This window comes from Capricornis sumatraensis, chromosome 23 (genome assembly GCF_032405125.1).
Source record: "Capricornis sumatraensis isolate serow.1 chromosome 23, serow.2, whole genome shotgun sequence".
Classification (NCBI taxonomy): domain Eukaryota; kingdom Metazoa; phylum Chordata; class Mammalia; order Artiodactyla; family Bovidae; genus Capricornis; species Capricornis sumatraensis.
Window position 1 is genome coordinate 39,810,442 of NC_091091.1, and position 17,597 is coordinate 39,828,038.

Below are 17,597 nucleotides of genomic sequence, written 5' to 3' on the forward strand. Positions count from 1 at the left end.
TTGCTATTGTGAGCAATGCTGCTATGAACATTTTTGTATTCTTCTGTTACAGATTTACAAGAGCTCTCTTTGGTTTGTTTGAGTCTATATGTAAAAGTAGTTTTGTTGAATCATGGGGTAGTGAGTATTCAGTTTTAGAAGATAATGTCAAATGTTTTTTCCCAAGGGGATACACAGATTTGCACTATATAGGAGGTTTTATGAGTGGATCCATAACTTCTTCAACACTTGCTTTGTCAGACTTTTTACACTTATCAATCAAAATGTTAGCTCAGTTTGGACTTAATTTGTATTTAATAATCAATAAGATTGTCTCTTCATATTTCATAGCCATATGTTTCCTCTTCTGAAAAATGCCTGTTTACATCTTTTGTCCATTTCCCTATTAGGTTATATATGCTTTTTTTTCATTGATTTTAAGGAATTCTTGATGCTGATCCTTTCTCAGTTATATATATTGCAAATATCTTCTCCCTGTTTATAAGCTGTCTCTTTAAATGCCTTTAATGAACAAAAGTGCTTAATTTTAAAAATTACTTATTTATTTATTTTTGGCAGTACCTAGTGGCTTCTGAGATCTTAGTTCCTGGACCAAGGATTAAACCCACACCCTCAGCAGTGAAAGCACAGATTCCTAATCTTTAGACCACCAGGGAAGTCCCAAAAGTGCTTAATTTTAAAGCGGTCAAATCTATTTGGAGCGTGTGTGTGTGTGTCTTGTTTAAGAAATATTTTCCTACCTCAACTTCTAAATCACAGATTCTAAAAGATATTCATCCATGGAATCTACTAAAAGGTTTTAAACTTAATATTTGAAATTTAAGTCATTAGTCTACCTGGAGTTAAAATTTTATACAAATATAGGGTAGGGATCCAATTTCATATTCTTCCACATTTATAATCATTATTTTAAAGTTCCATTCATTGAACAGTTCCACACAGTGTTTCCCATTTGATCTGATATGCTCCTTGTGTCATCATGTAATTTGGGTCCTTAGAAGATCAAGAGAGGCATTGAAGGAAAATTTGTGAAGGGTGAAATAGAACAGGAATAGGCAAAAATCCCATAATACATGTTGGACACGTGTGAAAAGGGAAGTGGGCAAGGAGGGTTGGCTAGGAATTGCCTCCAACTTGGTGCAACTTGGAGCTAATGTTGATGAGGTCACTGGAGACCCTTAGAGGAAAGTTTGCCTGTTAGTGGAGACCCATGTCAGACAGAAACGGCTCGACCCCTGTACCTCTGCTGTCTCAGCCCCTGGCTCAAAGCAGCCTTGGGCGAGAGCGTGGTCTCTGCACGAATGCTGCAGTGGCTATAAAGTTGCTGTCTTCTAATCTGGGCGAGACCAAGAGGTTGTCTACTAACTGTGCTCCGAGCCCTGGTTCTCTTGGAGGGAATTTTGAGTAAGGTACCTTCGTGGTTACCAGAGTCCTGTGCCAGAGTTTCTGACATGCACAGGTTTGTTTCTGGGCTCTCTAGTTTATGCCTGTTGTCAGTACAAAACTATTATCTTCATGAGAAGTTCGAATCATAGGGTTAGTCTTCCCCTTTCTGCTTTTCCCTAGAAGAATCCATCTATTCTCCGTCCCTCTGTGCTCAGTCACTCGACCGTGTCCGACTCTTTGCAGTCCCTTGAACTGTAACCTGCCAGGTCCTCTGTCCCTGGGATTCTCCAGGCGAGAATACTGGATTGAGTAGCTGCTGCTGCTAAGTTGCTTCAGTCATGTCCAACTCTGTGCAACCCCATCCCTGGGGTTCTCCAGGCAAGAATACTGGATCGGTTAGAAAAAAAGAAAGTGAAGTCGCTCAGTAGTGTCCGACTCTTTGCGACCCCAGGGACTGTAGCCTACCAGGCTCCTCTGTCCATGGGATTTTCCATGCAAGAATACTGGATCAGGTAGAGTAAGTTGCTATTTCTTACTCCAGGAGATCTTTCTGACCCAGGGATTGGGTCTCTTGTGTCTTTACCACTGCACCACCAGGGTTCTCTTCCACATATGTTCCAAGGTTTTAAGTAGAGGAGTAGTATCAGGCCTATACTGGAGCAGGAAAACTCAAGCAGGTGTCTAGATTATCACAGGGATGAAAGATTTCAGGCTGAGCTTCTGGGCTAAATTTCAACAAGTAAAAGAAAAGGAGTTACAAATTGAGTAGATTTAGGTTTTCCCAGTGGTCATGTATGGATGTGAGAGCTGGACTGTGAAGAAGGCTGAGCGCTGAAGAATTGATGCTTTTGAGCTGTGGTGTTGGAGAAGACTCTTGAGAGTCCCTTGGACCACAAGGAGATCTAACCAGTCCATTCTGAAGGAGATCAGCCCTGGGATTTCTTTGGAAGGAATGATGCTAAAGCTGAAACTCCAGTACTTTGGCCACCTCATGCGAAGAGTTGACTCATTGGAAAAGACTCTGATGCTGGGAGGGATTGGGGGCAGGAGGAGAAGGGGATGACAGAGGATGAGATGGCTGGATGGCATCACTGACTCGATGGAAGTGAGGCTGAGTGAACTCCGGGAGTTGGTGATGGACAGGGAGGCCTGGCGTGCTGCGATTCGTGGGGTCGCAAAGAGTCAGACACGACTGAACGACTGAACTGAACTGAACTGAGGCAGTAGCAATGAAAAAGACAATGTTATGGATACAAGATAACAGGATGGCAGTAAGGTGGGAGAAGGGTGAAAAAAAAAAAAACAAGCTAACTCCATGTGTTAATGGCTTGCCTATCTTCCCAGATGGTGAATTCTTTCACTGAGTCAGAAACACAGGAAGAGCGGGTTTTAGGGAAAATGCGTTTGGTTTTGCTCTCAGTGATTGCACATATATTTAAAGCTGCCCAGCATTCAAATGGATATGGAAGTCTAGAGCTCAGGGACCCAGACTAGCTCCTGGAGTAAAAAATCTGTAGGTGTAACTGAGGTCTGAGGTGAGAGAAAGTGTCCCCTGGGGAGGGTATGGAAGGAGGGCTGAGAATATGAGAGGACAAAAACACATGACAAAAATCAAAGAAACAACCTTAAAAGATCAGTCAAGAGGAAAGGCTCCTACCCGAAACACACTTGGATGGATACTATGGAAAATGCCAGAAAAAGTAAATAAAGTAATAAGTGTTGGTGACGATGAGCAGAAATTGGGACCCTTGGGCCCTGTCAATGAAATTGTAAAATGGTGCAGCCACTGTGGAAAACAGTATGGCAGTTCCTCAGAATTAAAAACAGAATTACCATATGAGTCAAGAACTCCACTTTTGAATATATACCCCCGAGAAATTAAAAGTAGGATCTCAAAGAGAAACCATACACCCGTGTTCATAGCAGCATTACAACAGCCGAAAGGTGGAGGCAACACACGTGTCCACTGGTGGATGGATGCATGAACAAAATGTGGCCTATACGTGCAATGAAATTATTATTCAGCTTTAAAAAGGAAGGCGATTCCGACACATGCTACAACATGGATGAGCCTTGAAGGCATCCTGCTAAGTGGAATAAGCCAGTCACAAAGGGCAAATGTTGTATGGTTCCACTTACAGGAGGGGCCTAGAATAGTTGAATTCAGAGAGCAGGCAGCAGGGTGAGGGCTGGGGGTTTGGGGAGGACGCTGGTGTTTAATGGGCATGGAGTCTCAGTTTGAGATGATGAAAATGTGGCAGCAATGGATGGAGCTGATGGTTGTCTAAAATGACTGTGCTTAATGCCGCTGAGCTGTACACTTAAAAATGGCATCCGGGGTAAGCTTTGATGTGTCAATTTTACTGCAGTCTTTTAAAAAGAGTCTGAGAGAGATTTTTTCAAGAAGATGGAATGTAATTAATACCTAGTTTGTTCGCTCTTACTGAAAGGAGAGCAAACAACTGAGACAGAATTGGGAGATAATGTAAATAAGTACATGAAAAACCAAGTGAACAGAAAAATAAGACATTTCCCAACTCCATGAAAAGGAAGTTACATTGGAGAGAAGTAATTGTATTGTTCGGCTCAGCTGTGCATAACATTTACATGGTCATAATAATAAAGACACTGAAAATTGATTTAACCAAAATTATATTACAGCAAAATATGTGTTTGTATGGTAGATGAGGGGTGAAAGATAAATTCTTATCTTTTATGGCCGAAGTCAATAGATAATACCTAAAACTGAGGAACGGGAAATGGAAATATAGTCAAGCTATTTAAAGATAGGGAGTAAATACTGAAAATGGATGATTCTGGGAAGAGGAAATGGAAGAGATTCCAGAATTTCTGGTTTCCTGACAAGCCAGGAAACATCTATACATCTATAGATATACATCTATAGATGTATATATGCATGTATTATATGTATAAATGTGTATACATAGATATGTGTGTATACACATTGATATTTTAAAAACTACGTAGAGAGAGCTGATAAAAATTAGAATTCATCCACAAAGAAAATAAAGCATCAACATGGCTGCGCCAATGGAAAAATTAACCTTCCCCTCCCCAGTGCTAAGCCCTAGACCTAAGAGGGTGCTCTAAATGATGAAAGGCCTTTACTTTTTGTAAAATCAAGCAACTAAAACATGTAGCAAAAGGCTGATCTAAATTAAAATCAGACAAATGAGGAACAGAGACATGTTGAAAAACCAGCCCATAGCAATCTCAGCCTCTGCTGCGTGCAAAGTCATTTAGAAACAATTTCAAAAAGTCACCAACCTCTGATCTGATGAAAAAGGTCCTCAAGTCTGTGGTCTGTGACAGTGGGGACCAGGGTCTGTTAGGTTCTCCAGAGTTCTTAACATGATGCTCTTTCCTATAGTCCTTCAACTCCCCCATCTCAGGTCTGTTAGGTCAGGACCCTAACTTGAACACAATCATCAGTTAAGAGACTCTACCTTAATTTCTCACCTCTAACCACTTTGGAAAACAATCTGGCAGTTACCTATAAAATTAAACATAAAAATTACTATATGATCCAGCTATCCCACTCTGATTTATTTACTCAAGTGAAACGAAAGTTTATACCCACACAAAACCTTTATCAGGAATGTTTATAGAGCTGTATTCATAGTCACCAAACACTGGGCATATCTTGTGACAATTTTATGCCAACTTGGTTAGACAGCAGCGCCCAGTTGTTTGGCCATACATTAGTCCAGATGCTGCTATGGGGATATTTTTGTACATGTGACTATCATTTACAGTTTACTAAGTAAAGGAGATTATCTTCAATAATGCAGGTGGGCCTCATTAAATCATTTGAAGGTCTAAAGAGCATCACTGACGTTTCCCAGAGAAGAAGAAATTCTGCCTTGAAAATGTAGCATAAAAGTCCTGCCTGTGTCTCCAGACTGCTGGCCTACTCTTCAGATTTTGGACTTGTCTCACACTCATATGAACTAATTTCTCAGAATGAATTCTTTTTCTTGATAGACACAGATACAGATATTGATACAGATGATATAGATAGGCATAGATATATATATGCATCTATAGATGTATATATGCATGTATTATATGTATAAATACATATACATAGATATGTGTGTATACAGGCTTCCCTAGTGGCCCATATGGTAATCAATCTGCCTTCGATGTGGGAGACCTAGGTTCAATTCCTCGGTCAGGAAGATGCCCTGGAGAAGAGAATGGCAACCCATTCCAGTATGCTTGCCTGGAGAATTCCATGGACAGAGGACCCTAGTGGGCTACAGTCCACAGAGTCACAAAGAGTCACATACAACTGAGCAAGAGAGAGAGATGTGTACACACACACACACACACACACACACATGCATATGTATCTTACTGGATCTGCTTTTCTGGGGATTGACACTTATCAGTCCTGATTGATATATATCCTAAATGTCCTTAAACTTCTGAATAAACTGACACACTATTTGTACAGTGGAATCCCACTTAACAATGAAAAGGAATGAAATTTGCATGCGACAACAGGAATGAATCTCAAATGCATTACGCTTTATTCTTTCATTCAAAAGAAGCCAGGTTCCAAAGTCTACATGCTGTGTGACTCCATTTATATGAAATTCTGAAAAAGACAAAACTGTAGGAATGGAAGAGAGGTAAGTGGTTGCCAGAGGTCGAGGGCTGGAGGAGGAGTTGACTACAGGAGAGTTTGTGGAGATTTGGGGATATAATAGAACTACTTTATAGCTTGATTTTTTAATAGTTCAGTTCAGTCGCTCAGTCATGTCTGACTCTTTGCAACCCCATGGACTGCACGATGCCAGGCCTCCCTGTCCATCACAAACTCCTGGAGTTTAACCAAACTCATGTCCATTGAGTCGGTGATGCCATCCAGCCATCTCATCCTCTGTTGTCCCCTTCTCCTCCTGCCCCCAATCCCTCCCAGCATCAGGGTCTTTTCAAATGAGTCAGCTCTTCATGTTAGGTGGCCAAAGTATTGGAATTTCAGCTTCAACATCAGTCCTTCCAATGAACACTCAGGACTGATCTTTAGGATGGACGACTTGGATCTCCTTGCAGTCCAAGGGACTCTCAAGAGTCTTCTCCAACACCACAGTTCAAAAGCATCAGTTCTTGGGTGCTCAGTTTTCTTTATAGTCCAACTCTCACATCCATACATGATTACTGGAAAAACCATAGCCTTGACTAGACGGACCTTTTTTTTTTTACTTTATTTTACTTTACAATACTGTATTGGTTTTGCCATACATTGACATGAATCTACCACGGGTGTACATGCGTTCCCAAACATGAACCCCCCTCCCACCTCCCTCCCCATAACATCCCTCTGGGTCATCACCGTGCACCAGCCCCAAGCATGCTGTATCCTGCGTCGGACATAGACTGGCGATTCGATTCTTACATGATAGTATACATGTTACAATGCCATTCTCCCAAATCATCCCACCCTCTCCCTCTCCCTCTGAGTCCAAAAGTCCGTTATACACATCTGTGCTAGACGGACCTTTGTTGACAAAGTAATATCTCTGCTTTTTAATATGCTGTCTTGGTTGGTCATAACTTATCTTCTAAGAAGTAAGCATCTTTTAATCTCATGGCTGCAGTCACCATCTGCAGTGATTTGGGAGCCCCCCCAAAATAAAATCTGTCACTATTTCCACTGTTTCCCCATCTATTGTCATAGTTACTTGACTACATAATAATTATACCATCATAAAAATATGCTAAAAATGCACAAGAGGCAATCAGGTAAAGAAAATTATTCTACTGACAATAAACTGTATGGTAACACAAAACTTCCTACTTAGTGATACATAGAGGTTGAGAATGAATCTGGAATATAATAATTGTGTTAAAAATAATTGTTGGGCTTCCCTGTGGCTCAGTGCTTAGGAATCCATCTGCCAATGCAGAAGAAACAGGTTCAATCCCTGATCTGAGAAGATCCCACATGCCTTGGAGCAGCTAAACCTGTGCGCCACAACTACTGAGCCTGTGCTCTGGAGTCCAGGAGCCGCAGCTACTGAGCCCACGAGCCACAGCTTCTGAAGCCCAAGAGCCCAAGAGCCCGTGCTCCCCACCGGAGGAGCCGCCGTGGTGAGAAGCCCATGCACCCCAGCTAGAGGGTAGCCCCCGCTCTCTGCAACTGGAGAAAAGCCCACGTGAGAGACCCAGCACGGCCAAAATTAATAAATAAATGCAATTTTAAAAACACTTTTTATTGTTCCGTTGTCTAGTTTTGTCTGACCGTTTGTGACCCCATGAACTGTACCATGCCAGGCTTCTTTGTCCTCCACTGTCCCCCAGAGTTTGCTCAAATTCATGTCCATTGAATCAGTGATGCCATCTAACTATTTCATCCTCCGGTGCCCTCTTCTCCTTTTGCCTTCAATTATTTCCCAGCCTCAGGGTCTTTTTCAATGAGTCGGCTCTTCTCATCTGGTGGCCAAAGTATTAGAGTCTCAGCTTCAGCAACAGTCCTTCCAATGATTATTCAGGATTGGTTAGGATATCAACATAAGACAATATGTATATAAAAGAAATAATATGTACATTAAATTTAAGACATGTACCCTACATAAGTTAAATATACTTTATTTTTTTGTTTAGCTGTTTTTATTTAAGATGTTTTTATAAAAAAAATCCAGATACCAATAAACTGAGATGGTTAACAACCACAAAAAAATCCATGTTGTTGTTTGTGTCTTCAGTTTATTTTCACTGCTGTGTTACATTCCACTTTGTGACCATTGCAGTTTATTCATTCTTTCATTAATGTGCATTTTATGCTATCACTTGGGGGGGCTTCCCTGGTGGCTCAGAGGTTAAAGCGTCTGCCTCCAATGCGGGAGACCTGGGCTTGATCCCTGGGTCGGGAAGATCCCCTGGAGAAGGAAATGGTAACCCACTCCAGTATTCTTGCCTGGAGAATCCCATGGACGGAGAAGCCTAGTAGGTTACAGTCCACGGGGTTGCAAAGAGTCGGACACGACTGAGTGACTTCACCACCATAGGCTTTCTTGGTATCTCAGATGGTTAGGAATCTGCCTGCAATACTGGAGACCCTGGTTCGATCCCTGGGTTGGAAAGATCCTCTAGAGAAGGGAATGGCTACCCACTTCAGTATTCTTGCCTGGAGAATTCCATGGGCAGCAGAACCTGGCAGGCTACGGTCCATAGGGTTGCAAAGAGTGGACACACTGAGTAACTAACACATTCACTATACTCTCACAAGTAGTGTTGCTGTGAATATTAAATAAAGTATTACTTAATATTTATCCTTTTCCTGAAAACCTACCACTATCCCTATTGATTACAAAATAAAACCCAAAGGGACCCATGATTGCATCAATAGCCTGTCCTGGGCTCTGGCTTCTGTCTTGGTTCAGCCAATGGGGAGTACTGGCTAGTCTTGCCAGATAAAATACAAGACACCCAGTTAAATTTGAATTTCAGCAATATTTTAGCATAGGTATTTCCCATGTAATCTAGCAACCCTTGTATTAGGAGGTTGAAAGAAAGAAAAGACAGAATTTATTCCAGCAACTTCCTACCCACTGGGTTGCTACCCTCAGCTGGTCATATCCCCTAAAACATACAGCAGCCTTCAACATACAGCTCACCAGGTTCTAGTAACTGGTCCTCCTTCTTGCTCCGTCAGGCCTAAAAGTGGTAGTTGATAGCTCCCAGTTATTATTAGTACTAGGCTACTGTAGCAACTCCTCCCTGTGGCTGTTACTAAACCCTGCCCACAGTTTCGTAAATAGATCCCTGATTCATTTCAGTTTCCCAGTTTGAGTGTTGTCTGTGTCTTGCAGATATGAGCCTGTTCCTGGCTTTTTGAGACAGAATAAGTAAATCTATCCTTGACATTCCCATGGCCATTTGTGGAAACCCTTATGACTCCTGGTAAGGCCAGAGTACAGGGCCTCTCCTGCAGCCCCACATATCAGATCCATTTAAGCCCCTCTGATTCTTTCTCTCCTGTAGTTTGTCACTACCATCTCTTTGGAGCAGGAAAAAAAACAAAACAAGAAAACTATTTCAGAGACCTCATGGCTTCCTTTCCTCTCGGTGCCTTTTGGTATGAGCTCTGTATTCTGAGTCCTCCAGGCTCTTGGTCTCTGAGACCTCAGGAAATCTTTCCTCTCTCAATAAACCCAGCTCTTGCAACTGAAAAGTGTAGTTCTCAAGACCAGTGTCTTACGTGTTTGAAAAATCCACTCAGATGCTCTGTGAACTGCTATAACAGTCCTGGTTCCTGACACACTCTGGCCTGAGATGATAAATAGCCTGCATTTTGCTCAGTCATGCCCATTTCTCCACGGCCTCGTGGGCTGTAGCCCGCCAGGCTCCTCTGTCCATGGAATTTTCCAGGCAAGAATACTCGAGTGAGTTGCCATGCCCTTCTCTAGGGGATCTTCCTGACTCGGGGATTGAACCCATGTCTCTTGTACCTTCTGCACTGGCAGGCAGATTCTTGACCACTAGAGCCACCTGGGAAACTTGAGATGATAAATGTCATGGCATTTATGGATGAGGGCCACAAAACTGTGATAAAACAAAAACCTCAGCTGTCTCTAAATTTTATCTCACTGTGTGGTACTTAGTACAGTGAGAGTTTCGCACAGTGCAGTTTACTACAGTGAGAGTTTAGCAACTGTGCTCAAGAAAGATGAAAAAAGAATTAAAAACATAAAAATAGTTATCTCCAGGACTTCCCTGGCAGTCCAGTGGTTGAGACTTCGCCTTCCAATGCAGGGGGTATGGCTTTGATCCCTGGTATGGATGTGAGAGTTGGACCATAAAGAAGGCTGAGCATCAGAATTGATGCTTTCGAATTGTGATGCTGGAGAAGACTCTTGAGAGTCCCTTGGACAGCAAGGAGATCAAACCAGTCAATGACTATTCATTGGAAGGAATGATGCTGAAGCTCCAATATTTTCACCACCTGATGTGAAGAACTGACTTATTGGAAAAGACCCTGATGCTGGGAAAGATTGAAGGCAGGAGGAGAAGGTGGCCACAGAGGAAGAGATGGTTGGATGGTATCTCTGACTCAGTGGACATGAGTTTGAGCAAACTGAGGGAGATGGTGAAGGACAGGAAAGCCTGGCATGCTGAAGTCTATGGGGTCACAAAGAGTCAAACATGACTTAGCGACTGAACAACAACAATGGGGAACTAAGATCCCACGTGCCTCGTGGCCAAAATGCATCTTAAAAATAGTTACTCATAATCGAACATTTCATCTGGGCTGTGCAGACAGTGCCCGTCTTCACCACACCTGCCAGGGAAGGGAGGAACTGTTTCAGGGCCCACCTTCCGCCCTGGCTCTGTGATCCACGCCAGGGCTGGGAGCCTGCAAGCTCCAGCTCTTCTCTCACAGCTGGCCAAAAAAGGGCCACAAGGGGGAGTGTGGAAGGCAGAAGGGACTTCTTCCTATTTGCTTGCTGGGAACAGCAGATGGTTCCAATTTCCAACTTCTTTCCACATTCCCAGCATGGCTGGGTAGTACCCACTTTTCAGCTGTCTACACCCAGCTCCATGAGGGGCCTCCTCCAAGGTCCTGAGCAGTAGCTGGAGATCCCATAGGTCCTTGTGATCACTGTTACACCAGTGACCCTTGATGGATGATAACCTCGTGAGGTCAGTGCCCTCGTGGAGTCCCCTCCACCATAACTTGGGCTAGGCCAAGTGGTCTGCTATGGTCGGTGGGATATCAATTAACAGGAGGATGGATCAGAACTTGCGCTTTGGGCCTCATTTTTTTGGGCTGGTGCTGCCACCATCACCAATATGCTGTTCAGTTGCTCAGTCGTGTTGGACTCTGCGACCCTGTGGACTATAGCAAGTCAGCCTTCCCTGAGGATGAACAGACAGAGAGAGAGAGAGACAGGCCAACCCCTCAGCATGTCTCAGCCTGCTTTCCAGCAAAAGATTGCAGCACAAGTGAGCCCGGGTGAGACCCACAGAAGATCTGTCCAGCCAACCCACCCAATGTGAAGTCTCTAAGCTTTGAGGCGATTTGTTGAGTAGCAATAGATGACTGAGGCAGTTCTGAAAACCCCAACCTCTTCTCTCCACCAAAGGAATGGTAGCTGCCGCTTGTGGTTATTTTCTGTAGCTTCAAAATACCTATTTTTGTCTTTTTTAGTCCTCCAACATGTGTAACAAGTTCCCCCAACTTCTCTTTGTTAAACCAACTAATGTAATTTCTGTTTTGCTAACTGGATCCTAATCCAGTATCATTATACCCATTGTACAGATGAGAAAACTGAGGCTTAGAAATTAAGAAATAGGTCACTGTTACAGGTTCTGAACTGATTCCAGAGTCCTTGCTATACTTTATATTAGAGTATTCTTCTACAGCAATAGATACTTGTACTAGATAATAAAAAAGTTGTTACAGATTGTTATGATGACAATTATTTGCAGTTGATGTCACATAGGAAGGATTCAGTTCAACATCTGGAAGTCTCCAGCGTGTGAGCCAGCAGAGGGAGCTCTGTCCCCGCCGGCTGACCCATTGGGGAGCAAGGGTGACAATACTTCTCACCATCTGAAAGGCTTGGACAGAGGGGACTGTGTGCTCCTGGAGGAGAGGGAAAAGGAAGCCATGTAACATTTATGAAGCCTCCAGAACTCTGTCAATTTCACTTATAAAATATTACAAGTCCACTCTCTTTGGAGTGGACTGTCCTCCAAGAGAAGGAATTCAGTGTCCTTGCTGTCCTCCTCTGGCCCTACGCCTGATTCCACCGAGGTCAAGAGGAGTTTCTCTGGAACTCAAGATGGGCCACACCTGCCAGTGGACAGTTACTCAGTTAAATGGACCTCGGGTGGAGTGTGGCTCTTGCCTCTGTCCCTTCCTGTGAAACCATAGCAGGAGTAGCAAAGGGCAGGCCTGCTCTCTGCCCAAGAGCACATGACCAAACCACCTCTCCTCCCTTCCCCTTTCTCCTCCAGACCTGCACCAGCTCTGCACTTGGCTCCCTCGCTCTTGCCACTGGCTGTATTTCTCCCTGATGATGGATCTGCGTGAAAGCTGACTTTTCCTCTTATCACGATTGCAAAGTCTGACACTCAAATCTAAGTTCTGGGGTAAGAAATACTAGACTTCAGAACCTGTAAGCGGGCCTCAGGGTCCAACCAACACGGACAAGAGGGGCAGTACCCATGCAGCCCACCTTACCTCCTTTCTCTGCCATGGGGTTTGGAGCAGTCAGTGATTCCTCGGCCTCTCACTTACCGGCCATTGCCTTCTGTTTTGGGACTAGGTCTAGCTAGAGAAGTGCTTCCCTGGCGGCTCAGATGGTAAAGCGTCTACCTGCAATGTGGGAGACCCGTGTTCGATCCCTGGGTGGGGAAGATCCCCTGGAGAAGGGAATGGCAACCCGCTCTAGTATTCTTGCCTGAAAATTCCATGGACAGAGGAGCCTGGTAGGCTACAGTCCATGGGGTTGCAGAGTTGGACAGGACTGAGCGACTTCACTTTCACTTTCACTCACTAGAGAAAATAGGCCAAAAGTAGAATTTGGAACTTCAGGACTTGCCCTAACTAAAATGCCTTTTTTTTTTTTTTAAGTTGAACATTTTTTACTGCTTCTCCACTTAAGAAAAAAATTTTTTTTAATTGGAGTGTAATTACTTTACAGTGTTGTGTTATTTTCTGCTGTATAACAGCATGAATCACCTGTATGTATACATATATCCCACCTTTCTAAGAGCTTCCCTCCCACCCCCTCATCCTACCCCTCTAGGTCATCACCAAAGTGCCATTTTAAAACATGATGTCATTTGTAACATATACTAAAGAATGTAATATATATGACAAGTGTCAAGGATAATAAAGGGAATACTTCCCACCCCACCTAAGAATTAGCGCATTGCCCACCCCCAGGTTTCCCTATCCATATGTTTCCTCTCCCCTCATCCAATCTCTACTCCTTTAAGTTAGGGGGTAGTTTAAGCTAGGCTGAGTCTTTTCCATTCACTTCTGCTTTCAAGTACTGATTTATCACAATTCTATTTCTTCTTCAATTACATTGATACTTTTAAAATGCTCAGGCCCTCAATTTGGATTTATTTCATTATTTTCTCATAGTTATATTCAGGTTGAATATTTTTGGTAGGAATTCCTTATAGGTGATGCTGTGTCCTCAACACATCCCATTAGAAGCTACCTGGTGTTGATTTGACCCATTACTGGCCACATTAAAGAAGATTGAAGAAGATAACTGGTGAAGATGTCCACCAGATTTCTCCTTTGGAAAGACACTTCTCACTGTTTGTAATTATTAAGTAATTCATGATGTGATCATTTGAGTGGATGTAAATATCCTTTCCCCCAACATTATTTTACCAGTGGTTGTAGCACTCATTGATGATTCTTCCTTGAATCGATTGGTACAATATTGGTTCCAGGGCTTCCCAGGTAGCACAGAATCTGCCTGTCAATGCAAGAGACACATGACACATGGGTTCGAACACGGGGTCAGGAAGATTGCCTGGAGTAGGAAATGGCAACCGGCTCCAGTACTCTTGCCTGGAAAATCCCACGGACAGAGAAGCCTGGCGGTCTGCAGTCCATGGGGTCGCACAGAGCTGGACACGACTGAAGCGACTTAGCATACACGCCGACTGGAGTCTCCCAGGACAGGGAGCCAGTCTCGTTCTTCGGTCCGCTGCCTCTCCAGCTCTCAGTGCAGTGCCCAGGGCGTTCAGTAGGCTTCACACGTCAGGCCGAGGTCCGCCCTGGGCCCTGTGGCAGACTCTTATACTCCAAGGTAACCTGAAGCTCAGCAGAATCAGCAGAGCTGCTGCTCTGGCTCAGCCCAGCCAGTCTACTCTTAGAATTTAAATGGACCCCAGGAGCCAAGGAGGAGTTGAAATGCAGAGCTAGCAACAGTTTACCTCCATAAATTCGACTCCCTGTTGCTCACAGTATTAACTATGGTTTCAGGCACTTCCACTTCAATTAAGACTTGGCACACTTCAAAATACCTCTGAACAGCAGGACATTGATTGAATTTCGAGGTGCCAGGAAGCCAAATGGAAAAATAACACTAAAACCACTGGTCCTTTTACATTGTCGTTAAAAGTGTAAACAAACAGCTATTACACTTCTTTTAATCTTGATTCTGTTCCAAATTAACCTGGAATAAATATAGCAACTTCACAGTGTTTAAGCGGCCCCATTAGGCATGTCCAGACCAGTCTACAGCACTCTTGACCTGAGGTTCCAGTTTGTCTCTCTGTACCACTCTGGGTACACAAAGTGGGTCAAAACTATAAGATTTTGTAAATGTTGTAGAGGATGTTTGAATTATTCAAATGGTTGTTTTCATGTATATTCAAATATAGAAACTCTGGACAAGTTTGTAATTATATATTTTATTTAAAATTTTTTTCAATTAAAAAATTTTTACAGAGAGCTTCGAAATAGGTTATTTTATTTATTGATTTAGTTTTTGGCTAGTGTGATCTTAATTCTCTGACTAGGGATCAAACTGGCATGCCTTACATCGAGAACGCTGAGTCTTAACCTCTGGACCTCCAAGGAAGTCCCCAAGTTCCAGGCAATCTTCCTGACCCAGGGTTCGAACTATAATTCAAGCATTATAGTTTAAATGCTCTCCTTTGGTCATATAAATTATGGTACCTATTCAATGAAATAGTGCCCAGTTATTTAAAAAGAATGTGGGGAATCAATATGCTTGAATATGGAAACATGCCCAAGCTTATTAAGTGAACACAAGCATGTTACAGAGCATTACGTGTAACATCTCTCTGTGTGGATGTGTACGTAGATACATTTTCTTGGAAGCACAGAGTATTTCTGGAAAGAGACCCTACATCATGTCTGGGAATAGAATGGCTATGATGACTATCATTAACATATGTGAGGTGCTTCCTCTCTGCCAGGCATTGCACCAAGCATTTCCCGCTCCCTCTCTAAGTGGACCATTTTTAATAATATTTGTTGAATTTTTTATAGTATTGCTTCTGTTTCATGCTTTGGTTTTTTGGCCACGAGGCATATGGGATCTTAGCTCCCCGACCAGGGATTGAAACTGCAGCCCCTACATTGGAAGATGAAATCTTAACCACTGGACCACCAGGGAAGTCCCTGCACCAAGCGTTTTTCAATACTTTCATTTACTCTCCACAGTAACCCTGCTGCTGTTACTGCTGCTGAGTCGCTTCAGTGTCCAACTCTGTGCGATCCCATAGACGGCAGCCCACCAGGCTCCCCTGTCCCTGGGATTCTCCAGGCAAGTGTACTGGAGTGGGTTGCCATTGCCTTCTCCGACAGTAACCCTAAGAGGAAGCTATTACTATGATCTCTCAATTACAGACTAGGAAACTGAGGCCAGGAGCAGAAAAGCAACTCAGTTTCAGTGTCCTAGATTTTTTTTTTTTCAACTTTGAATCTACATTATTTCTCATAAAATCTTTGCCTCTTGGATTTTGATACTGAGAAGGGCAGTGAAAAGGTTCAAGCCCAGCAAGTTCTTTTATGACAGTGAATGAAATTTCAAGTTGCATCACTTCTCGCTGCATGCGCTCTTTTCTGGCAGCTTTGCATGGAGAAGGCAATCAGAAGAGTCTCAGTGGAAGCAGGAAAGAGGAGAGGCCAGTGGGAGGCCCTTCAGGGACCCCTCAATTTTGTTTCCTTAGCATGTGATTATAGATGAGCCGACCCCACTGCCATTAGGATGACAGTAAGGAGGCCTTAAAACTGAAGGGTAACACTGTCTCTCAGTACCCTAAATAATGCAAGATTAGCTACTGGCTGCAAACTTTTATCCAGGGACACCTGGATAAAACCCATTACCATCCAATACTCACCATGATGCCAGATCTTCCACTAACACTTCATTTGACACTCACAATAACCTGTGGACTCCCTAATCCCCATTTTAACACCTAGCAATCCGGCACTTCGTGAAACTCTAATTCAAGGCCCACAGCAAACTGCAAGATTAGGACTTGAACTCAGGTCTATCTGCTTCCCTCTGAACTCCTACTGTGGGCTTCCCACGATGAGCTGATGTTAGCCAGGTGTCACAAATTTCATAGGTTCAGTTGCTCAGTCGTGTCTGACTTTTGCAACCCCATGGACTATGACCTGCCAGGCTCCTCTGTCCATGGAATTTCCAGGCAAGAATACTGGCATGAGTCACCATTCCCTTCTCCAGGGGATCTTCCCAATCCAGGGATTGAACCCGAGTCTCTTGAGTCTCCTACATTGGTAGGTGGATTCTTTACCACTGAGCCACATGGGAATCCCCTTACAAAGCATCCCTCACCCAAATTGTGTAGCACACAAAAAGTGAACAAGTGCAAGGCTCCCACCCCATGAGCCGGCCTCTGTCTTCTCTCAAGTCTTCTTCACTGAAGGATCGCTGGGCAAAGTGGCCTCTGCTCCCAGATCGCCCAAGGGCCACCTGCCTAATGACCTCTGAAACTGCCCTGAATCTTATTCCTGCCATCTATAGCTGAGGCCTTCCCAGACTGACGGCTGTATCCTAGAATTTCCACCTGGGCTCTGGTGCCTCAGCCTCCATGGACTGGCCACTGTTGCACCCACGGACTCTGATACTAATGCTCAGGCCCCATGGTCCTCTAGAGATCCAGCACTCTAGAGATCAGGCCCTCTAGAGATCCAGCTTGGAAATGCAACAGCGTGGCCTCTGCATTTCTTGGGAGGGCTCATGGAGCTCTGAATCTCATGCCCTAGAAGTCTGGTGTCTTGGAGATAAGCTCCTGGGGCAGTTCCTAAAGGACTTTCTGAGGCTAAAAATGATGGTGAAGGGCAAAGCTAGTCTCCTGCCACTCCCACTCGAACCCGGGGCAGCCTGGAGACACGGGCACACACACACATTTCATAACTCTGGGTCCTGGTTTGCTCTTCCCTCCACCTGCAATGCCCTCCCTTCCCTTGGGAATTCAGTTCAGATGTCACACCCTCAACTCCAAGCTGAGCTACTGCTTTCACGGCACCAGAGTCAACCGCCCTGCCAACTTCCTGCAGTGAATCTCGTCTTCTTTTCACTGCCAGGATTTAAGGATGGGGCCTGGATTCCGGTCACCTGTGGTTGCTCAGAGTCTCACCTGACACCTGGCTCGCCGCGGCCGCTCCGAGCAGGCAGGTGGCCCTGGCTGGCACCTGTGTTCTGAGC